At 44.4% G+C, this 25572-nt stretch overlaps 1 long non-coding RNA gene and 2 pseudogenes across 1 annotated transcript; 2 read left to right on the top strand and 1 right to left on the bottom strand.

The window, feature by feature from the left end:
- The first annotated feature begins 14210 nt into the window (after positions 1-14210).
- Positions 14211-15562, top strand: LOC136466509 (uncharacterized). The gene is made up of 2 exons (XR_010761360.1): positions 14211-14699; positions 14810-15562. It is a non-coding gene; the product is annotated as an uncharacterized lncRNA (long non-coding RNA).
- A 50-nt stretch (positions 15563-15612) lies between these two features.
- On the bottom strand, positions 15613-22049 carry LOC136466507 (beta-amylase 8-like; annotated as a pseudogene).
- Positions 22050-22217: 168 nt separating this feature from the next.
- Positions 22218-24515, top strand: LOC136465018 (pentatricopeptide repeat-containing protein At4g02750-like; annotated as a pseudogene).
- Positions 24516-25572: the final 1057 nt, after the last annotated feature.

Consider the following 25572-nt stretch of genomic DNA (forward strand, 5'->3'; position numbering starts at 1 on the left):
TGGAGTCCCTGGAGTTAAGCATCATACTTGAAATATTCACCACCTATTACAAGTGGTATAGATCAAATTGGTTTCCATATGTAGTATTTTAAAACCAATATCATCATATTGATTTCACTTTGGTATTAATATGCTTTCTCCATGCATTATATAGATTAAACTCCCTTGAGCATTAATTTGCCAATTATGCATAAACTACATTCTCCATCATACGTATGCATATATTTAGGGAGAGCTTAGTCTATGTAATGTGAGAGTCAAATTTTGTGACCTATTCCACTCCACATACAAAGGATCACAAAGTTTGACCCTTCCTTGTGCTACTAATATCTTTCTTTTCGGTGTTTGATTCCAAAGGGGGAGAATTTATAGGACCAAAAGCAAGTCCCGATCATAATAATTTACAAGTGGTAATGGTCCGAGAAAGGGAGGATAGTGGATTATGGAGTTAGGGGGAGGCTTAAATCCATAGTGCCACATGGGGACATTTGCAAGGGCAAGATAAGTTTCCAAAGATGTTTACATATGGTATCTTTTAGCATCATATAACCTTGCCCTTTGCATTGCATCCTAGCAAGTAAATAGTTTTTAAATTCAAATTTTTATTATTTGCTTGCTTTGGTCGTGTTCTCATCAATGACCAAAAAGGGGAAGATTGTAAGGAAAATAGACCCTAGGCCCATTTACTTTGAATTTTGGTGTTTGATGACCAACACAACCAAATTGGACTAATGAATTTGCAAGTAATTGTTTTGTAGTTCAATAGGGTGCAAGACGTGACTTAGACAAAGGCGACATGATAATCCCATGATCAACACCATAAGCAAGACCCTAGAAGCAGAAGAGAAGTCCCAAGATATTAAGCAAAGTCCAAGCACAAAGATGAAAACCAAGCCGGACACAGGATCGCGAAGAAACGAGCTTGGCAGAGGTGATCGGACGCGGCCCTATGAGGACTAGACGTGTCCAATCAGTTGCTCGGCAACAGCAGGCATCAACAGCTATGACCGGACGCTGAGCGAGGCAGTGACCGGACGCACAGACTTCACTGTTCATCATTGTGGCAACAACTCAGTGAGGACCGGATGCAACGGCACTAGATGACCAGGACGCACTAAAGTGCAGCGTTCGATCATGTCCAGAGAGGTTCTAGAGCGGCACAAATATGACTAGACGCGTCCGATCGATGATGATCGGACTCGGTAGTGCGTCCAATCCCTACGCGTGCGCTCAATAGGTTAGGACAACCAAACATGTCTGGTTAGGACGATAGCAACGTCCGGATCAGTAGCAGAAAGCTAGGGTTTCGCCCCCAACGGCTACTTTATCTATGAGGCTTATAAATAGACAACCCCAATCGGCCATTTGAGATGTGGAGAGCTGAGGAAATGTACCAAGGGTGTTGATACACTATTTTAGTGATCTCTACTTGCATAGTGCTTAGTGATCCATTAGGTAATTAGCGTAGGTGCTTTGCGAAGTGCTTAGATTGATTAGACCACCACTTATGTGCTTGCTCTAGGTTTAGGCCTAGTGTTTAGTGAGGTTTGCACACCTCTTATCACTCGGTGCTTGCATGCACCATTATTGTACATCAGAGGGGCTTGTAGTCTCATGAGATCACACCAACCATGTTTGTGGTATGGCCGCCACCGTGTATCGAAGGGAACAAGGCCCGCGATATTTCGGCCGAAAGCTTGATAGTGAAGACGGCGGGGAGTAGTCTGGGAGAGGCTTGCCAGAAGGCACACCAGAGACCCACTTACGCATGGGGAAGGCCCGGAGCTATCCATAGAGTTACCCGACCAGGAGCTTGGCCCTTGTGAGGGATTCCTTGCGAGGGGCTCCAACGAGGACTAGAGGGAAACTTGTGCGCTTCTCGATACCTCAGTAAAAATACCAGAGTCGTCGACGGGAGTTTGCATATCTCTACCTTACTCTTTAGCTTCTGCATTTACATTACAATCTTGGTTTGTGATTTACTTTCCTAGCTTAGTGATAGGCTAGTGAAGGGTCGAGATGGCGGACTAGAGGGGGGGGTGAATAGTCTTTTCTAAAATTAATCTTGTCGACTAACCGAAACAAGTGCGGAATTAAGACGATCGGTCTAGCCAAGACTACACCCCTGTATCTATGTTCTCTAGCACCTTCCAAAGATACTAATCAAGTAACAAAGGTGCCGGGCTAGCTAGAGCTCACCTAACCAATTCTAGGAGCAAGGTCACACAAACCTATGCCACTAGTACTTTAAGCAACAAGGGAGCTCCTACACATGCTAGTAAGCAAAAGCACAAAGCCAACTAAGCTTACTAGCAATGCTCAATAACAAGGCAACCAATGCCGAATTAGAGAGCGCAAATACTTAGCTACACAAACTAAGCAATGTGACTAACAAGGTTATACAAACCAAATTAGCCACGCAAGGGAGCTACTTCTATGCTACACAAGCAAGAAGGTAACTAGTAAGCTACACAAGCTAACTAATTACAAAAGCAACAACACAAGCTCAATGTATATGAAAGTAATCGCAAGCTTGTGTAATGGGGATGCAAACCAACGGGAAAAACAAGGTTGACATGATGATTTTTCTCCCGAGGTTCACGTGTTTGCCAACACGCTAGTCCCCGTTGTGTCGACCGCTCACTTGGTGGTTCGGCGGCTAATTGGCATCACCCACCAAGCCCACATGTCGGGCGCCGCAAGAACCTACCCCAGAAGTGAGGGTATCTCAATGACACGCTTTACTAAAGTTGCTCTTCGCGGCTCCCACGGGGAGAGCATAATGCCCCTCACAAGCTCTTCTCCGGAGTGCCGCACAAGCTTCTTGTGGGCTTCGATGGAGACCACCACCAAGCCATCTAGGAGGTGGCAACCTCCAAGAGTAACAAGCACCACCCGCTTGTAACTCGATCACCTAGTGCCACTTGATGCAACCTCACGATGCAATCGCACTAGAATCACTCACTCACACAATCGGATGATCACTATCAAGTATGTGTGAGATGGAGGGCTCCTAAGCACTACTACACAAGCCACCAAGGCTCTAGTGTGCTCAGCTACCGGCCCAAAGCCAACCATGGCTTCTATTTATAACCCCACGAACAAATAGAGCCGTTACCCCTTTACTAGGCGTTTTTCGGGTCGACCAGACGTAGCACCGGACGCTGCACCAGACGCGACGACCGCGAATACCGGACACGTCCGGTCGCTATACCGGACGTGTCCGGTAGCTGTCTGACCGCCACATGTCCAACCATTGCCTCCAATGGCTCTCTAACACAACGACCGGATGCACAGTCCAAAATGACCAGATGCTCAACCGCTGTGTTCGGTCGAGTCCAGTAAGCCTCTAGGGCTAACCGGATGCGATAGTTAGAAACCGACCGGACGCTAAGCCTCAGCATCTGGTCGAGTACAGTAAGCATCCTCCGATGTCCGGACGCGTCCGGTCACACCAGACCAGATGCAGCTAGTGTCCGATCGACTGTACTGCCGAACACTGCTTTCTCTGACTCACACCGGACGCGTCCAGTGTGGCGATCGGACACTTCTGATCGCTGAGTACCCCGCCAAATACTGGACGTGTCCGGTCATCATACCGGACGCGTCCGGTCACTCTGTAACCAACGCGACTCACTCGTTTTCATCGCCAACTTCTTCTCCTTTGCAAATGTGCCAACACCACCAAGTGTACACCATCATGTGTATGTGTGTTAGCATTTTCACAATCATTTTTCAAAGGATTAGCCACTCAACTTGCCACGCCACTCGATCCTAGCGACGATGCAAAGTTAGATCACTCGAGTGGCACTAGATGACCGATATGCAAACAAGTTTGCCCCTCTTGATAGTACGGCCATCTATCCTAAACCTGGTCATAAACTTCTCTACACACCTATGACCGGTGAAATGAAATGCCCTAGGTTATACCTTTGCCTTGCGCATTCCATTCCATCTCCTCCAATGTTGATGCAACACATGCACCAACACGATCAATAATGATATGATCCACTTCATATCATCACATGATCATATTGGTTCATCGATCTTGACTTTACTTGCTCTTCACCATTGCCATCGTCCATCAGCGCCAAGTCTTGCTCAAGCTTTACCGCCACGCGGTCCATCACTCCAAAGCCTTCGACTTGCCCTTCACGCTTGCAACCGGTCCATCAAGCCAAGTCTTGTCTTGATCTTCTCCACCTTGATCACATGACTCAATATCATGTCTCATGTGCATTTAAGCTCCTTCATCATCACATGTGTGAGCTTTGCAACATCTCCAAGCCATTTTCACCTTTATGGCATATGTTGCTCACACACATGTATCTGTGGACTAATCACCTGTGTATCTCACATAAACATAATTAGTCCACCTAGATTGTCACTCAATTACCAAAACCACACAAGGACCTTTTAGCTAGTTGATAGGTTTGGAACCTAGGTTGCATAACTCCTTTTTGCGGTAGAGATGGCAACACACCTAGCAAAACTATAGTTGCACATCTAGATAGATTACTTTCATGCATAGGTTTTGACTAAGTGGAATTAGAGGCCATAGTTTAGAGTAGAATTTTAAGTTGTCTAATTCACCCCCCTCTTAGGCGTCATGGTCCCCTACATGGTTGTTACTTAACCATTGAGGAGGTGTCAGTGACTGTTGAGATCGGGTGGCTCTGGTCAAATGTGAGCGCCACGTGGATGATGATCTATGACCGGATGCAGGGCTTGGCGTGTTCGGTCATCATGACCGGCGCATCTGGTCGCTGTGAATTTTGCCCAGTGAAGGGGTAATGACTAGTTTAGCCTATGAGGCTATAAATAAAAGTGTTGGTCGGCCTTTGGCCGGTAGCTGAGCACACTAGAGCCTTAGTGGCTTATGTGGTGGTGTTTGGGAGCCCTCTAACTCACTCTTGCTTGATAGTGTTCATCTAATTAAGTGAGTGAGCGATTTTAGTGTGATTGCATCATGAGGTTGCATCGTGTGGTACTAGGTGATCGTGTTGCAAGCTGATGGGGCTTGTTACTCTTGGAGGTTGCCACCTCCTGGATGGCTTGGTGGCTTGTGACTTCATTGAAGCACGTGAGAAGATTATGCGGTGCTCCAAAGGAGAATTTGTGAGGGGGATTGTTCTCACCCCATAGGGATCGCGAAGAGCAACTCTAGTTGAGTGTGTCATTGAGCTACCCTCACTTTTGGGGTAGGTTCTTGCGGTGCTCGACGTGCGGGTTTGGCGGGTGATGCCAATTAGCCGCTGAACCACCAAGTGAGCGATCGACACATTGGGGACGTGGCTTGGTGGCAACCAAATGAACCTTGGGAGAAAATCACCGCGTCAACATTGTCTTTATCATCTTCTCGGTGGTTTGCATTCTGTGTAAAACAAGCTTGTATTTACATTTCATATATTATGCTTATGCAGTTGCTCTTGTGACTAGTTTAGCTTTAGTAGCTTTCTAGTTGCCTTTCTTGCTTGTGTAGCATAAGAATTAGCTCCCTTGAGTGGCTAATTTGGTTTTAGTAACCTTGTTAGTTACATTGCTTAGTTTGTGTATCTAAGTAATTTACGCTCTCTAATTTGGCTTTTGTGTAGCCTTGTTATTGAGCATTGCTAGTAAGCTTAGGTGGCTTTGTGCTTTTGCTTACTAGATTGTGTAGTAAGCTTAGGTGGCTTTGTGCTTTTGCTTACTAGATTGTGCTTTTCAAGGTGCCTGATAACTTAGATAGAGGGGTATAGTCTTGGCTAGACCAATAGTTTTAATTTCGCAGTTGTATCGGTTAGTCGACGCGATTAAGTTTTAGAAAGGACTATTCACCCCCCTCTAGTCTGCTACCTCAGCCCTACATCATGGGCTACCTGATCCCTACCAACAATAACCCTACCTTATAACTGCTGATATGGATATCCTAAATCTTGTCCAATATGATAGCTTTGCCAATACCACAAGCAACCTTAACGAAGCCACATTTTCCATTAATTATTGATGATCCTATTATTTGGATCAAGTGCTAGCTGAGTAAATTGACAAAGAAAATACATATATCATGACAACAAACCCTTTTGCTTTGGCCTTGGTCTTTCTTTTCATTTAGTACTCCCTCTGATTTTCTATGTTTGACGTTGGTTAGTTGAAAAATGAACTAGCTATCTTTGTGGATATGAGAATGAATATGGTATATATGAAGGTGAGGATTTTTAATTCATACAATGGCGGGCCTAGGAATTGAATGGAGCCTGGGTAAAGCTCAAGATATAGAGCATGCTCCATGTCTAACAGGGGTCTAACTCTGTGCTATGACGGAGGCTAGCTAGTCACCAGGCGTCGAACTCTACGTTTGCCGTTGAATTCATGAAAATATACTGGCATATCCTTAATTTGGGATAGTACCACAATATTCCTCTACTGCTCATTGTTAATACTATTTTCTGTTGCATCTATACTAGAAGGGTTACTCTCCCTATTTTCTGACAAAAATACATTGGCATATCTTGTTACCAATAGCATGAACATATATGTCCACAATTAGACAAATGAACCTTGCTATCCTACAATGCCCTATTTAGAAATGGATTGTCTGCATGCTATCATTTGATCCTTCCTCAAACTACAAAGCCCTAAAGTTGCATAATAAGAGAAAAAATGCAAACATCAGATCTAGTCTAGCATCATCACCGTAGCCCCTACCATTATGTTTCATGTTGTATGGTGTGGATAAACCCCCGATGCTCTCTACCAACAAAATCATGGGCTAAACAAATTTGCTACAAAAAATACCGAGAGGGGCTTGACCTATCTCCTCCCAATTTATTAAGTAAACATCTTTTGCACTCCCTGTGCATAGCACTTCAAGCTCCTCCAAAGGCTACGGATGTTCTAAATCTGATCCACTACTCTTGCGACCCTTGCAAACACCACCGTTTACCTTCACAAGGCTACCTTTACCATCCCATTCACAACTAGTTGTGGATGATGACGATGTTACTTGGACCCAAAACCTAAGTTGATGAAAAAATAGATACATCTCATCATTGGATATGATACTACACCAATCTTGGTCTTCTTTCCCTTCTATAGAACATGTGTCTTGTACGGAAGACACCAAGGGTTTACAATAATCCATGCGGATGAGGTGATGAATGTACCAAACAACTGCTGTACTAGATAAACCCCTTACACACTAGATTTACTCCAGTAGCAGTCACTCAAGCTAATGATAACTCAATATATCTAGCGATGTTGACCATTTCTCTGTTCTACTATACAAGTTCACTTCACTACGAACACACTAGGTCTACCGTCACAATAAACTTTGTTATCACCATCATGCTACAAAATATATATTTGGGCCTATTGTTTTAAGCTTTCTGGGAGCTTTAATTTGGGCATGCTTTTGGATTTTTCAAAAGCAAAAGAAAGTCTCGGAAGGCTAAGCTTTTGGGCTTTTGGTTTTTGAAAAGTCCAAAAGCTAGTAGTCTAAAAGTGATCAAAACAACAACAACAACAAAGCCTTTAAGTTCCAAATAAGTTGAGGTAGGCTAGAGTTAAAACCTAGCAGAAGCAATTAAGGTTCAGGCATGTGAATAACTGTTTTCCAAGCACTCCTATCTAAGGCTAAGTCTTTGGGTATATTCCATCCTTTTAAGTCTCCTTTTATTGCCTCTAGCCAAGTCAACTTCGGTCTTCCTCTGCCTCTCTTCACGTTACTATCCTGGCTTAGGATTTCACTACGCATCGGTACCTCTGGAGGTCTCCGTTGGACATGTCCAAACCATCTCAACCGGTGTTGGACAAGTTTTTTTTAATTGGTGCTACCCCTAATCTATCATGTATATCATCGTTCTGAACTCGATCCCTTCTTGTATGACCATAAATCCAACGCAACATACGCATTTTCGCGACACTTATCTGTTGAACATGTCGTCTTTTCATAGGCCAACATTCTGCACCATACAACATAGCAGGTCTAATCATCGTCCTATAAAACTTGCCTTTTAGCTTCTGTGGTACCCTTTTGTCACATAGGACACCATATGTTTGGCGCCACTTTATCCACCTTGCTTTGATTCTATGGCTAACATCTTCATTAATATCCCCGTCTCTCTATAGCATTGATCCTAAATATCGAAAGGTATCCTTTCTAGGCACTACTTGACCTTCCAAACTAATATCTTTCTCCTCCTGAGTAGTAGTGCCGAAGTCATATCTCACATACTCAGTTTTAGTTCTACCGAGTCTAAAACCTTTGGACTCCAAAGTCTCCCGCCATAACTCCAGTTTCTAATTCACTCCTGTCCGGCTTTTATCAACTAGCACTACATCATCCGTGAAAAGCATACACCAAGGGATGTCCTCTTGTATGTCCCTTGTGATCTCATCCATCACTAAGGCAAATAGAAAAGGGCTTAAAGCTGACTCTTGATGTAGTCCTATCCTAATCGGAAAGTCATCCGTGTCTCCATCACTTGTTCGAACACTAGTCACAATATTGTTGTGCATGTCCTTAATAAGCCCGGCATACTTTGTTGGGACTTTATGTTTATCCAAAGTCCACCATATAAAATTCCTTGGTATTTTATCATAAGCCTTCTCTAAGTCAATAAAAACCATGTGTAGGTCCTTCTTCTTCTCCCTATACCGCTCCATAACTTGTCTTATTAAGAAAATGGCTTCCATGGCTGACCTTCTGAGCATGAAACCATATTGATTCATAGAGACCCGTGTTATTGCTCTCAAGCGATGCTCGATAACTCTCTCCCATAGCTTCATAGTATGGCTCATCAACTTAATTCCCCTGTAATTAGTACAACTTTGAATATCCCCTTTATTCTTGTAGATCGGTACCAATATATTTCTCCTCCACTCGTCAGACATCTTGTTCGATCGGAAAATATGGCTGAACAGATTGGTTAGCCATACTATAGCTATGTCCCCGAGGCATCTCCACACCTCGATTGGGATACCATCTGGTCACATCGTCTTACCTCCTTTCATCCTTTTCAACGCCTCTCTGACCTCAGATTCTTAGATTCTCCACACAAAGCGCCTATTGATGTCATCAAAAGAGTCACCCAACTGAAAGGTTGTATCCGTATTCTCACCATTGAATAATTTGTCAAAATACTCTTGCCATCGATGTTGGATCTCATACTCCTTCACCAAGAGATGCTTCCTTTCATCCTTAATACATTTAACTTGGTTGAAGTCCCTTGTCTTTCTCTCATGAACCCTAGCCATCCTATAAAATGTTCTTCTCTCCTTCCTTCGTACTCAAATATTGGTAAAGATCCTCGTACGCTCTACCCTTTGCCACACTTATAGCTCGCTTTGCAGTCTTCTTTGCCACCTTGTACTTCTCTATGTTGTCCACACTCCTGTCATGGTATAAGCGTCTATAGCATTCTTTCTTCTCCTTAATAGCTCTTTAGACTTCCTCGTTCCACCACCAAGTATCTTTAGCCTCGCCTCCAATTCCTTTGGTTACTCCATACTTCTCTAAGGCCACCTTCCGAATGTTGGTTACCATCTTCTCCCACATGTTGTTTATGTCATCTTCTTTCTTCCAAGAGCTCTTTTTGATAACCCTTTTCCTGAATACCTCTGACGTCTTTCCTTTCAGTTTTCACCACTTTGTTCTTTCAATCTTAGCTTGTTTATCCCTATAGACACGCACCTGAAAACGAAAGTCTGCCACCAAAAGCTTATGTTGAGAAACAACACACTCCCCTGGTATCACCTTGCAACCCAAGCATGCTCGTTTGTCATTTCTTATTGCGAGGACAAAGTCAATTAGCTAGAGTGTTGTCCGCTACTGAAGGTCACTAGATGAGATTCTCTCTTTCTGAAGAAAGTGTTAGCTATCATCAGATCAAAAGCTACCGCGAAGTCTAGAACTTCCCCCTCCTGATTCCTACTACCATATCCAAAATCTCCGTGAACTGTCTCGAAACCTGGGCTTGTAGTACCTACATGCCCATTAAGATCTCCTCCTGTACAAAGCTTCTTACCAAACAAATATGACTTTAATAAAATTTCATTTTATTTTTTTATTTTATAAACTTTATATAAGTAACCTGACGAGAGAAGAAAAGTCGCCACTAGATAAGAGAATCCAGGGATGGATGGATCCCCCACCATAAAAAGAAGGGGAATCAGAAAAGCTGGGAAGCAAAACTACCGAAGCCCTAAAAAAGCAAGGGCCTGACCCCTTTTTGCTAAAGCCGGCGAGCAGGAGCGGCACATGCGCTCTCCCTGCGCGCGCAGGCCACTCCCAATATGCTCTGTTTGGGCGCCCGGGCCCACTTGCATCTGTCCCTGGAATCCGGGCCCACTTGCATCCCCCCACCCCAATATGCTCTCACTGGAAGCCGGGCCCACTTCCATCCCCCACCCCAATATGCTCTGCCTGCGCAGCCGGGCCCATTTCGACGCCCCAACCGCGAATCCCCCGCTCCCCAACTATAAAAGCCCGCCCTCTCCTCTCTCCGGTCTCCACCAGACACCACCACCCACCAGGCAGCGAGCGAGGAGAGCGGGGGCGACGTGGCTGCCACGCCTCCTCCTCCCTGTATCCAACCATTCCACGCGGGCGTCCAAACGCCCCCAATTTCCGATTCGACGCCGCGCCGGCTCGGGCTCGCTTGGTGCAGATCGGGACCCGTCGCGCCCGGCCGACGCGACGGATCCCGCCTTGCACCAAGTGAATCGGAGCCGGCGCAGCCGTACAGCGACCGACCGCCGCCGCCGCCGCTGCGCTGCCGTAGCCTGCTTGTTGCGTGTTTTTATTTTTTCTGATAAGGATCGTGCTGATTGATGTCGTTCTGCGTCGCCGTGCGGATTGCTGTGATTCTGTGTCGCCATGCGGATTTCTGTGATTCTGTGTCGCCGTTGGAATTATTAGGAGCCGTGCGGATCTCTGCTCTAGATTAAGCAATCCGGATCTGGATCTGACGCGTAATTTCGGTAGTTTGATCTGATGCGTTGGGTGATGACGTCCTGATTTAGCAGGATCCATGCTTACAGTAGACTCTGCTACTCTGCTTTAATTTTCAATGGCAAATTTTCTGTTCATAAATGAAGCTTCTGTGGTGACATCTTTTGTGGTGCCAGGGAAGCTTGGCTTTGCCTGTGGGGTGCAAAATTGGCCGGTCATGATGCCCAGTCCTGCCCCTGGATCACGGGGAAACCATGCCTGCTGGATTCAACTTCAGAGAGATTTATTGATTTGACTGCTTTTACTGCCAGGGATGTACTGCGAGCTCTGTAAGCTAGAAATTATGGCACTGCGAGCATGCTCACATGATACTTCTGAATTGTGATCAACTTTGGTGTAGTGTATGGCACCGCAAGCATGCTCACATGATACTTGTGAATTGTGATGTGATCAACTTTGGTGTAGTGTGAAGAATGGTTTCTGTGACAGATATGCTAATCATGAAAAGTTGGGTCGACCTGATTGATTGATTCTCAGACGCATCATTGCTGTTAGTGGCTGTGTGCAGGCGACATCAATTGTAGGTTTGTCTTAACTAAAGTAGTATATGCCAAATTGCCGATTACCAAAATAAGCCTAATCCTGGGTCAAATAGGCTACTGGTTTGGGGTTCGCTTTTTCTGAATACTTATGGACCTACTCCATTAAAGCGAAGCGAATCTGATTGACATGGTATAATTATTAGGCGGGAAGAGATAGGCATGAAGTTCAAATGCAATCATAAAAAAAAAAATCTAAATAAAACATTAGTCCAGCTGTAAAAGGAAAAGGGAGTAACAAGGAGCCGATCCTCCTTCTGAGAGGGGGTTGTAATTTTTAAGTTTCTGAGCTTTGTAATGTTGCTTTGTGGATGGATATCTGACTAGTCTTGTTTACATCTTTTTTTTCCTTAGTGTTTCTGGATTAGTTAACCTTTTAATTTCCAGCGACACCTAGCTATCGATGCTTAATAGGTCATGGCAAACTACTAGTGTTTATAACTTTCTTGTAGCGATTGAAATTTTGGCCCTATGTGACTAAGCTGTCGTATAATGTAATTAATGCAAATGTCGTTTATAATGGCACCTTCTCATTCAATTCAATTGGAAGATTACTATTTTTTTTTTTGGCTAGGTAGTTTCTGAAAGGTACTATTCATGGAATCATGGGTTCATTTGATAATACCAACTCTATTCTAGTGGCTGGTGGCCATTTCAGAACATCCCGTTCTCTCTGAGAAGTTCAGTGTTGTGCTAAAGAATACTTGAAAAGCAATTATGTTGTATGTATTGTACCAGTAACAAAATGGATGTGTATGATGCTTGATCATTTTTAGCACGTTTGATGCTTGATTGATGTCTATGCATAAGTATCGATTTCTGTATATGGGAATTGTACGAGTTTTTTCTGGATGTATATGTTGTGAGCTGCTTTGTTTGAAATGGTGTATCTATACTAAATTACTTGATAAATGAATAAGTATCCAGATTTGGTCCAACTGTAGGGCCATTGATTGATCTAGTTCTGTAGGTAGCTTGCTAGTAAACTACATTGGTGTTAACTGACTTCCCTTGTTATATACGGCTTCCTATGTGAGGTGATGTAAGTGGAATCCTTTTTGGATGAACCCTAGAGGCTAGAATCTGGTGAAATTGTTGCATGCATGTTTACTACTACTTAGCACCATGACAGCTAGGATTGACAGTGAAAAAACCGTTTCCTGGGTAAACAAGGAATCTGGCTTGTCTGATCTTCATCTGGAAGCCGCACGCAGTTTCCAGTCCCCCCCCCCCAAACCTGTCCAGTTTGATGTGGGTTTTCTGAGTTTATTTTCCTCCAGATTGAAAGTTTCTGGGGGCAATCCAGAAATCTGATTTGTTTCGGTTTGTGGGCTTGTGGCAGGAAAACACACCCAATTTTCAGCCCCCAAAACTGGTCTGGGTTTGGTTATGAAATCTTCATATATTTATTTTATCTCACAAGGTTTTATGTTCGAAATAGATATCAGAAAACTTTTAGCATTTTTGGGTCCTGGGAGGGAATTAGGGGTACCATTATTTCTCACTGGTTTGACAGGAAAAGGCGGAGATGGCCGGTAAGTTACCTCCCGTTTTCTTTCATTCAACAAGGTAAAAGCATGCTTAAGATTTAAGCTTAGACTCATGATTGAGATTCTGGTTGTCGGATCTGTATCATTATAGAAATAACCTAGTGCTGTTTCTACTGAAACAGATCCATACAGTGGAAACATGTTGGACCCCTTTTTTCAGTGAACATTGTATTTTTAGCTGCTATTTTTGTCGATACCAATTTTGTGCATGAACTTTGCAACATCACCCTCATCATGATTTTGTGCATATTGCTACTATATTTATATATTTGGCGATGTGTAATGCCCAAGTGGGGTATTGGGTTCGTATATATATATATATATATATATATATATATATATATATATATATATATATATATATATATATATATATATATATATAGAAGGACAGGCCTGGTGCAGTGGTGAGAGCTGTCTCATTGAGTCACCAGGTCGTCGGTTCGAAGCAGCCTCTCTGCAGATTTTGCGGGGGGAAGGCTTGTCTCGGTTTTTCCCTTCTCCAGACTCCACTCATGTGGGAGCCTTTGGCACTGGGTCTGCCCTATATTATAGGTATTTAGGTATGAGAAAGGGGAGTCAGTGATTAGGTGTCCAGGAATATATGCTCGGGGATCAAGATTCTTTTTCCATGAGGAAGAGTGGGGAAGAGACAAACTAGCCGATTGGCACTAGTTGGCTGGCCCTCCATGGCTGGCGTTTGAGCCTGCTCCAGGAAAAGCGGATTCCCTCCCTCCACTCCATAGTTGAGCTGGAGCTGATGAGTGATGAGTGAGCCCCGAGTAAAATTTGTTTACTTTCTAGCGGTTGGAATATTCGGCTAAAGCCACGACAGGCGCCCAGGAGAACATGTTCTGAAAAGCTGTCGAGGAATATAAATTACCTGGGGTCTGACACGCCCTGGATTGACTTGAATGGATGAGCAGAAGCAGAGCATGGTGGAATTCCAGCTCTGGGTAAAACATTGCCTGGTTGGTGCCAGAGGTCCAGCTAGCTTGATGAAATTTCACAGTTTTACTGTGTTTATTTATTTGATGACTGAATGCTCTCAGTTATGATGCTTAATTACTAGGAGTAAATTATATTTCATGCTGTTATGATTTCACACTTGGCACTGATCACCATTAGAGAGAGAAAAAGGTCCCCATGCATTAGAGAGAGAAAAAGGTCCCCATGCATTAGAGAGAGAAAAAGGTCCCCATACAACTCCCTTCTCTCATACGGGGGACCAAATATAAGAGATAGTTCAACAGAACAAAAACTAGCCTATGAAACAGACCAGGTACTGATCACTGATGAATTTTACCGTCTTCTGTAGCGGTGTTTTAAAGGCGTCGCCTAGGCGACGCCTAGGCGTCCAGGCGTACCCAGCTCGCCTTGAGAAACAGTGGCGCCTTGTCGCCTAGGCGTCCAGGCGTACCAAGCACTCATCTGGACGCCTAGCCGCCTTTAAAACATGGTTCTGTAGAGCGATGAAAGGCAAACGGACCAGCCACTCCACCATGCTCTGGAGTTGGCCTTTTGTCGTATCCTTGTTGTTGATGAATTCAAATTCACTTCCATGTTCCTCTTAGATTTGACCCATTCGTCGCGGCCTTTGTCGTATCCTTGCTGATGGTTGGTGAATTCAAATGAACTCTGTTCCTCATTTGTTTTTGAATTAACAAATGGTTCAGTACTCAGTGATGGGAATATGAAACTGTGTTGGTCTACTGTTGTTGCCGCAGATGAATGAACGCATGATGATCCTGGGAACAGTACAAAACCAGAGCCAGCCAGGGTGTTGGTCGTCGAATACATGACAAAATTGACAAGGACGCGGTACTTGATTGGAGATCTGTACGCAACGCAGCTGTGATGAAACAAACATGGTGGTGGGCTTTAGCCTGGGATCTGGCGGATGGATGACATGCCATGCCGGTCAGCTGATCGAGCTGGTGTCCTTTGGCCAGCAGCCGCCGTCCAGTGCGTGAAAAGCCTGGCCGGCTTGCATGGTGCTCGTGCTCGTCAGGCAGGCTGCAGGCATGGTCCCCTGCCGACTGCCTCTCATGCAAAAGCGATCTGCTATCTATCACCCAGTGGCCCCAGTCCACTCGCACTCCCGCTCTCATTGGAATCTGTGAATTCCCCTTCCCTTCCGTTCCCCGGGCTGGCATGGCAAGCTATTATTGTCGTCTCTCTGATTCAGAGATGCATGCTGCGTACAGATTTCCCTGTTGGTGATTACTGTGGCGAGCACCTTCTCTGCTCGTCCTGCACAGGGTATCGCCTCTGCTTGTGCCGTGCGGCTTTCTATGCTGCCCAGCGAGCGAACTGGAGCCGACGGGGGGCTCCTCCGCTCCGAGCAACCATCGGCTTGCGTACAGGTACAGATGTGCTGCCGAAGTGAATGAATTCAGGTACATATGTGCTGCTGAAGTGAATGAATTGTTGAACGTTTGGTAGAAATTTACATGGGATTATTAAAAGAGTTGATCTGATCTGCTGCTGTTATATTTGATGTGACTTGGTAGAGGACTCGGCCTGCCGTGGAATGGAACAACAACAGCTGGTCCAGAGTAAAATATCCTCAGATTCGCAGATCTGATCCACGTGTTCCTGATAAAAATACGTGGAACCGGCTGCATCGCAGAACGACTCGCTTCACCTGATGTGGTTGCTACTTGCTTGCAGGGTGAGGCCAGGGAGACGACAGTGTGTACACAGCAACTAGACGTAGATTGTTCTCCACTGGAAGTACTCTACAACTGAGGGTGAGGCCAGGGAGACGACAGTGTGTACACAGCAACTAGACGTAGATTGTTCTCCACTGGAAGTACTCTACAACTGAACAATGTGTCGTCATGCACGCCAAAATCTGGCGATGCTCAGCGATATCCACCAGGAAATCCACAAAACGCGCTTGTAAGAGCATAGGCTAACTAACTTAAAAAAAGAGAGCATACGCTAACTCCGTTCCAAAGTATGTTGGCGAGATACAAATGGTTCCAAAATATGTTATTAGTGGGACATAAAAGGGCGTGATACATGCACATAAATTTATTCCATCTACAAGAAATTGGCGCGGCAGCCAGGTGTTTACCAGTCCATCTGATGCTAATAAAGTTCTGGAGAATATAATAAAAATGCCCACAGCTAGTCTCCAGCGAATGCCAAGTCTCCCACAGAGTTCTTGAATACTGGGAAGCACGAGAGGACGCTGGTGCGCTGAATTCGCAGAAGCGCATTTGCTATCCACAACCATAGGTGCAGAGTTTCATGGGTCCAGCGGTCAGCTTCATGGGGCACACACACTGGGCAGGAAGAAGAGGATAACTGATCAGCATTCATCTCGCATCAGATGGCTCTCATAAACGTCTCTCATTTACCAAGTGGTTTAATAACTAGCTTCAATAAGCAAATATTATTTGCTTTGGCAGGCCATTCGTCGCTGTATACATCACCTGGGTGGCAAACAACCCATGGCATTTCCATTGTATCTTGCAGAACTCCACTATACTCCATGCGTGCTACAACAAATGGTATGCTAACTTCCATAGGTTATAAGCTATGGTAAGGCTGCAAAGGCACCTGTTCAGTTCAATGAGTAACAGGGCAGATGGCTGACAAACAGGAATCAACTGAATAGGACCTAGAAGTTTACTGGCAGCGAATCAGAATATTTGCCATCCCCTTCAAAAGTGGCTCAAATCTGAAACCCACCTACTTTGTTCCATATCGAGTCAACTGCATTTTGCTAAAAAGATTCAACCTTCTCCATTCTGGGGAGCCTCCCCTGTGGACAAATCATTTACAAAGTTATGGACAAATAATGGACATAATCCTCTCTCTACATATACTAGAACTCAGCAGTAAGTAGTAATTGCACAAGTCTCAAACTTAGTGGCTCGCCAGTCATTAATGGTAATATTTACATGAGAACATATGCTAATGAAACTACTATAAATATGAGGAAGCGACTGGAACTGATACTAACCGTGCATACACTTTACGAAGGTACAGAGCTCTGAGAAGCAAACTTCTCTCTGCAGAAGGAACTGGAGGTTGCTGACGGTAAGCAAAGAACGCGGCATGGTGACGATCAGGATCATTCCTAGGCTTTGCTGTGTCCAGGATTTGAGAATACATTTCACCACTATTGACATGGAAGAACACTCTCTATACATAGCGATAGTCCATGATCCCATGCCTGCATTCATTACCTGTGCAGTTTTTTATGTGTAGGAAATTAGGCCAAGAAATGCATGGAATATGCCAACAAAGAAATTTAGAACATCACCTGCCAGGTTAAACCTTCTGGATCCGCAAATGCTTCATCATTCTCCTGAACTGTAAACTCCGGTCCATAACAAACGAGCTTAAGAATTACAGAATGTTTCTTGAGCATTCTGAAAACTGGAGAGTATCCATCTCTATTTGTAGGATTGTAGAATCCCGCTGTAAGCTCTGCAGCATGGCTTGCAGTTCTGTACCACCAATAGATAGATGGAACCTGATGAAAGAGGTTTGCATCGTTATGGAACAGCCAAATAGGTAAAAAGAAGTCACAAAATGTGTGCAACAACTGCTGGATTTATCAGGGCAGTAAATTATACCCTGTAAGTTTATGCTGCGAAAAGGCAAAGCATCAGGCTAATGCATAATAACATTTTGACGAAGACGAACAGGCTTGGCTTCTTTTGAGCCTGAGAACCAGTTCTGTGTAACAGTTTCCTTTAATCTATGCATAGCATTCTAATTAGCTTCTTGATATACTACTTGCAAACTTGTACAGAAAATGATCTGACTCAAGTTGACTACTAAGTACTAAATTATCGAACAATTCAGGCCTGAGGTAATATTTCTCAATCAACCAAGTTTGACTTGAATTGAGTCTGCCATGCAATAAGCAACCTTCAGCTGCTTTAGACACAGCAGTGTGTCTCAATACAGATTAAACTAGAAAGTTTATGCCAAAGAGGAATGCCCTTGTTGTGCAGTCTGCTGGGGTCATGAACCAACAGACATTTCAGACAGGAAATATAAAGGATATTTCTAAACGTTAAGAGACGCTCAACCATAGGGGACATGATTTCTTGAGAAGTTAAGAACAGTGCTTCAGAGGCCAAACAATAACTATACAGACCAGCATTACACACCTTCACAACTATCTCTGCTCCATCAAATGCAAGACTAGCAAGCGACAGCACCTGATCCACATGATCCATGAGGCACTCCAGAATACCAGTTAAGGAAAAAAGCGTCCATAGTAGCTGTCATAATCGCCTCCATCACAAAAAAAGCCAGTTTCATGTGGTCTTGAATTATAATAGCCAGCATTATCAGGTCCACGTGCCCAAAACAAATGACCCCGGGACAGTGCTGATTGCCGTAAACTCTTTTGCATGTACCTGTCATAACACTGTCAACGATGGAAATCAACAAAGGAAATGCAGCCAATGGGACCATACGCATTACACTATCACACACCAAATGTGTACTCTTTGAATTTGAGTAGTAATCCAAGTCACACACCAGACAGAGTAATCTAATAATAAATCAGACAGACACAGACACGGTGATGTATAACGATCAAATCTGTTGCTGTGTTTAATAACCTGTTTGAAATGTAGTTTTTATTAGTTATTACTTGTTTTAAGAGATTTCTTGTGGGGCATGCCTCTTTATCCAAATGAAAGAACTTTAGTCCCTTGTAAAAGGACAGCAGCTTAAACGCCCCATGCTTGGCATGTGATGCACCAAAAGCCATGTTGTTATTTAAGAATTATTATGACACAAATACTGAATGCAAACAGGGTTTATTTATGTCCAGAACATAAGAGTTTATAAAGGGGAAAAGATGGATTTAGAAGATTATTCCCAAAAGAAATCCCTTGCAAATTTCAACTTGGTATTTAAGTACAAGTAAATACCTGAAACTCACCAATACCAGGATATTTCCAGCCCATTGTATCTGGACATGAAGGATATCTTAGCTCCCCTGAAGCACCCAATCCAATTTCGATAGAAGAAACAAGACCCTCTTCAGATAAGTTTCGGAATTCCATATGGAAACTCCTCATGAAATCAGAATAGACCTGCAGATGATCTCATTAAGCCTCGGTGTACTAAGTTTTTCCTTCATTTAGAGTATGGCATTGAAACAAAGCTGGGTAGAAGGTACACTAAAGATAAGTGTTTTAATACAAGGAAAATGGAAAATTGTTTTGCAATCGTGATGAATTAAATTGTAGGCACCACAGTGCAGAAAGATGGCAAAATAATGAACTAGCCAAAGTAATGTAAGGAGAATGGTACACCTATTTCTTGTAAAAAGATGAAGAGAGGAGAAAATTTACCAAGGATGACCCAATACCTCAATGCCAGTTCTCCCCCGAAGGACTCGTTCTTTGTCAATCCCCCAGGAAAGGCATTCTGTGTTTCTTCTACCTTCGCGATCCGTAAAAAATATATCCTGGTTCTCTTTTGCAATTTCCATGATCCACTTTGGGAGAGAGATTAACACATCACCTGATCCAGTCTCTCCAGACCCATGAAATGACAATACAACCTTAATAGATGTTTGTAAAAAAACACTAATTAGCCAATATAAGCAGGCCTGGTGAAAAAGGAGAAACAGGAAAGTTTACCAAACTTTTTTAAAAAGGATATTAATTATTTTACAACATTACACAATGCTTTTGATAGAAATATTAAATAATCATATAAACTCAGAAAGTCTAGTTCTTTTACTTCATAGAAAATGGAGGTCATAATTCTTATTACATTCGAAGAATAAAAGTCCCTTATGTTTGCATAGTTTGTTAGAATCTGTCCTCTATAGTTTATAGGAGTTAGGACATCAAGCATACAATGATACAACCAATCATCTTTAATCTATGCCTTGCATCCAGAACTACTAGTTTCGATGTCTTATATTTCCAAGTAAACTTCAAAACTGAGTATTAATAATGCATGGTAAATTTAGAAAGGTATGCCTAACCTGAACTTTCAGCTTGAACTCTTTAATTATACCAAAAAGGTCCCTGTAACCAGACCATTCATACTTCCGAGGAGTCCAGGCTTCCACAATCCCCCACCAACAGTCAACAACAACCCCATCCACGTTCAGAGACTTCAGATGTCTTAGTTCAGCGCGTACACTCTCTGGGTCAACTAACTGGCAGTGACTATTAATAATGCCCATCTGCAGTAAACAGTAATAGCAGGGGCTTGGAATAGGTCACAAATATGGAAATTTTAAGAAACAGATGTCTAACAGACACAATCCTTGCCTTTTCAGTTCTCAAGATTTTTTTTTAACAGCACATAAACTTAATACAACATGTTTGATATTGGCAATACAACTTAATGGAGCAGTCACAACAACTAGCAAATCCAGTAAAAAAGTTTCAGAACTCTGACCAGACAATACAAACTCAGTATACAACCATTTATATATTGATAGTTGTAGATAAAAAATAAACAATTCGACACCACCAGATAATCACATTAGACATCAAATCAAGGACTAAGGAGTTTGCTGGGAACTTACAGGCAGAGAAGCATAAACTGGTATATATGGAGTTTTGGTGTAATCACCGGGGAACACTACTGATGATCTCATTAACTGCTACAGATTCAACAATCAGAGAAACATTGTCAGTCTAGTGTAGTACGGAGTGACTAATAATGGAAAGGTGCTACAGAAATTGCTTTATGGTGTGACTAGAACACTACTGCAAGCTGAACATTGTGAGCACTAATATGGCTACGACAGTGGCACACAAATGGAAGGAATACGTAAACCCCGAGTCATTGTAAAGAACGATAGGCCTTGAGTCCTATCAGCAAGATGAATTGAAGTATCATCTTATCGTTTAGTGTCAAAACAAAATTGTTTTCATTAGATGTACTGAGACGCGAGATATACTTGATGTACAAAATCAGTTGCTTGAGCAACTCGAAAGAGGAGGTTGCAGTAATGACAACTTTTTTTTTTGATAACACAGTAATGACAACTATTTCATGACAGTATATGAGCAGATCTGGTTTATTCCAACACAAGATGTAGGTCACCTGATCATTGTCCATACAGTTGAGAGAGCTGACTGAACTGGAATTCCCGTAGTTCTCAGTCTTTATACTTCGGTCTGCCACAACTGAGTCCAGTGAAGATGGTGACAGACTGTCATCTGTTTGTAGGGCAGATGCCTGAGAATCTAATGGTGTTCCGATGGCATAACTGCTCAGAGTGGTGAGTAAAGCTGGGGTTTCCACAGAAGCAACCTGAAACACTCCATGCTGCAAGTAGCACCAATTACAATCTGTTAGGATAGCAATGCATGGATTATAAGCAGGATACTAGTACAGCGCTAAAATTAGCAGGCCGGTATGTAATTTTACTAGACAAAATTGAAGTACCACTAGTAAACAGAGGCAACAAAGGAGAGTTGGGAGCAGGTGCACGGACCAGCTGGGGAGGAGGTGGAGGCAGGAGTGGTTGGTTGGAGGAGCGGAAGGTGGTGCCGTCGGGTTGCACAGTCCAGCCGGCTGCGCGGGCGAGGGCGGCGAGGACGTCGTTCATGTCGGCGCGGGCGGGGAGCGGGAAGTTCCCGTGCTGCCGGAGCCCGGCCAGCATGCGGCTAGTGATGGCGCGCCGGTGCCGCTCCCGCATCTTCGTCCGCTCCTTCTCCCGCTCCCGCTCCCGCTCGCCTCGCCTCCGCGGCGAGCCCCCCGCCGCCGGCGCGGGAGCGGAGGCGAACCCGCGCGGCCGCCTCTGCGGCGGAGGGGACGGGGAACGGCTCCCCGTCGCGCTGCGGCGGGTGCTTCATGGCCCTGGGTCGCTTCCACCAGCCGACTGCCGGCGCCGATCTGCGGCCGCGAGCTAGAGGCGCCATGCCCGCAACCGCAACCGCAAGCTGCTGCGCTGCGCCGTGGAGTGGGCTCCTTCCAACAGCAGTTTGACCGCGACCGGAGTGGATCCATTTTGCCACGTGTGCGGTCGATCACGGCCGTTAATTACAGATCGAACGGTGCACCTCGCATGTGATGGAGAACAGAGCAGTGTAGTGTGAACAGAGCAGCACAGCAGCCCTTGTTTAGTTCACTCTAAATTCTCAAAAAATGCTACATTACCTATCACATCAAATGTTTATGGCCCGTATGGAGCATTAAATATAGAAAAAAAACTAATTACACAGTTTAGTGAAAAATTACCAGACGAACGTTTTGAGCCTAATTAGTTCATGATTGAACACTAATTACCAAGCTTCCTCTGATGATAGGCTTCCGAACATGCTAGGAACCTTCCAGAACCTTCGGCGTCTGCTCTGCTGGCCCCGCCGCGCCTCACTTCTCCTCCACCGCTTCTACACCCGCGCGCCGCGGCCACCGCCGCCTCGTCACGCGGGCGACATCGGCCGATGGAACCGTGCCATAATGGCGCATTTCCGCGCCGGCAGGGTCGGGGCGGCGCGCCGGGTGTTCGACGAAATGCGCGAGCGGAACGTGTTCACGTGGAACTGCATGATCTCGGGCCTGGTCAGGAACGGGATGCTCGCCGACGCGCGCGGGGTGTTCGACGCGATGCCGTCCAGGAACTCCGTCTCGTGGGCCGCGCTGCTGACGGGCTACGCGCGGCGCGGGAGGGTGGCCTGAGGCCAGGGAGCTGTTTCGACCGAATGCCTGACCGGAATGTGGTCTCATGGAACGCGATGATCTCTGGCTACCTGCGGAACGGGATGGTCGACAGGGCGCGTGAGCTGTTCGACGTGATGCCGGCGAGGAATGATGTGTCGTGGCTCACGATGATCTCTGGGTATATGAAGAGGAAGCGGGTCCGTGAAGCGAGGGAGATCTTTGACTGTGTGCCTTTCGCCGCCTGACCTTCAGTGTGCAATGCTTTGCTGTCTGGTTATGCCGAACATGGTTACCTGAAGGATGCAGAGGAGCTGTTTGGTTGGATGCAGAGACCGGACCTTGTTTCTTGGAATGCAATGATCACAGGATACACACGGGCTGGGATGATGCAGGTTGCACGGAGACTCTTTGATGAGATGCCTGAGAAGGATACTGTATCTTGGACAGCCATTGTGCGTGGGTATTTACAGAACCGAGATGTTGATGCTGCGTGGAAGGTGTTCCAGGACATGCCTGATCGTGATGTCCTTGCTTGGAACACAATGATGGGTGGTTTTGTGATGAGTGAGAGGTTGGATGATGCGTTGAGATTGTTTGCTGACATGCCTGATAGAGATCTGGTATCATGGAATACAATCTTACAAGGATACGTCCAACAAGGGGATATGGATAGTGCTAACTACCTGGTTTAGGAGAATGCCATGAGAAAGACGAGACATCATGGAACACATTGATCTCTGGGTACAAAGATGAAGGAGCAGTAAGTTTGCTGTCCGAAATGACCCGAGGAGGATATAGACCAGACCAGGCCACTTGGAGCGTGGCTATTTCTATCTGTGCCTCTCTTGCTGCTCTCGGGTGTGGAAGAATGGTGCACGTTTGCACGATCAAAACCGGCTTTGAGCATGATGCTTTGGTGATGAGCTCATTAATATCTATGTACTCCAAGTGCGGGCTAATTACTGAAGCTTCCCAAGTTTTTGACCTGATTGTGCAACGGGACACAGTGACATGGAATGCCATGATTGCGACATATGCTTATCATGGTCTAGCTGCTGAAGCTCTGACACTCTTTGACAGGATGACCAAAGATGGGTTTAGCCCAGATCATGCAACGTTTCTGAGTGTGTTGTCTGCTTGTGCACACAAAGGGTATCTATATGAAGGCTTCCACTATTTTAGAAGTATGCAACAAGATTGGAACTTGATTCCAAGATCTGATCACTATTCATGCATGGTCGATCTCTTAGGAAGATCAGGTTTTGTACACCAGGCTTATAATTTTACCAGAAAAATCCCTTCCAACCTTCAAATAAATGCATGGGAGACACTGTTTAGTTCATGCAATGCTCATGGGGATATCCAGCTTGGGGAACTCGTAGCAAAAAATGTTCTTCAGTCGAGACCTGCTGATGGAGGAATGTATACACTCTTGTCAAACATATATGCTGCTAAAGGGATGTGGAGCAGTGCTGCTAGTGTTAGAGGTCTCATGAAAGAACAGGGGTTGAAGAAGGAGACTGGGTGTAGTTGGATTGAGCTGAAGGGGGACGTTGTTTCCTTCTCATCAAATGATAATGCACATCCTTTGATTGAGCAGATATGCCAAGAAGTTGATAATCTTTCTATTTTGATAGAAGAGGCAAGTTAAATGGCAACATCCTTTGACATGGTTATCAAAAGGAATACAGATGGTTTCTTTGAGACTATTCACAATCACATGGATTCAAACACTGATACATGGTAGAAGCGATGAATGCTCGAATTGACAGCCTTTGGAGGAATTGCACAGTGATGGTTTGCTGGAGCTCAGTCTTATCTTGTGCATATTCCTTCAAGATCACAATCAAGGAATTAAAACAGAATGATGGTGACATCCTTTGGAACCCTGGTGGCTGGCTAAGTGAGTCAATGTGAGGTAATGGACCCTCAAACTAGATCCTTTCAGTAGAATTTATCCTACTATGGGCCATTGGGGCTCAGAGTTGGTGATTGATGTTTTCTCTGAAGATCAGACTGAACAAATTTGGCCATGCAAGATGATTGCTTGGTTGCCTGACTGAAGTTTTTTTTTCAGTTAAATTGCATACATATTAGGCATAGAAGTGCAGGATCAGAGGGCAGCGAGAAATGCTTCATCTTCAAGTCACTCTGATAATGCTACTGTTCAGTGGTTTTTGTATATGGAACATACAGGCATTACATAATTTCAAAAATGTTCTTATGGAAATTACTCCAGAATAGTTTATTTTTGAGGTGCAATATCAAAAGCCCTGATGTTAAACTAGACACAATGTACCTGACCTGCTAGAGGATGGATGAAGATGGAGCTTCGGAGCTTATTCCCTCTTCAAATGCAAAGCAGTATGTGCTTGCTGGTGACATCACAGAGAAGAGCTGAGGTGTAATGGCGGTGCTTAACAGCTATGGAAGTTGTGCTGAGTTTATGGGAGAGGAAGCAGAAAACCAGATTAGGATCTTGGTTCTCATGTTGATGCGGTGCCAGACAAGAAATAAAATGAACTCTAAAGAAAGAATGCAAGTACAGCCGGAATTTTGCAAAGTCAGTGGTTAATGGAATTGATTTTCCATCTTAAGAAACAGTAACCAATTGAATTTTCTTTTCAGCTACATGCAGGCCAGGGGAAAAGTCTACTTTTCAGCATGTTCACACAATCATGTACCTGTCAGTAACAGACAAGATGGTCCCCACCACAGCAACTGGAGACCACACAGTAGGCCCCGCAAACACATTGCTATCCAATTTTCCCTTTAATATTTGCACACTTTCTCTTCTCTCCCACCCCCACTCCTCCCCACCCCCAGTTCCCACGCACATATTCGTCCACACACAGAATCCATGGCCATG

The sequence above is a fragment of the Miscanthus floridulus genome, chromosome 7, assembly GCF_019320115.1.
Source record: "Miscanthus floridulus cultivar M001 chromosome 7, ASM1932011v1, whole genome shotgun sequence".
NCBI lineage: Eukaryota > Viridiplantae > Streptophyta > Magnoliopsida > Poales > Poaceae > Miscanthus > Miscanthus floridulus.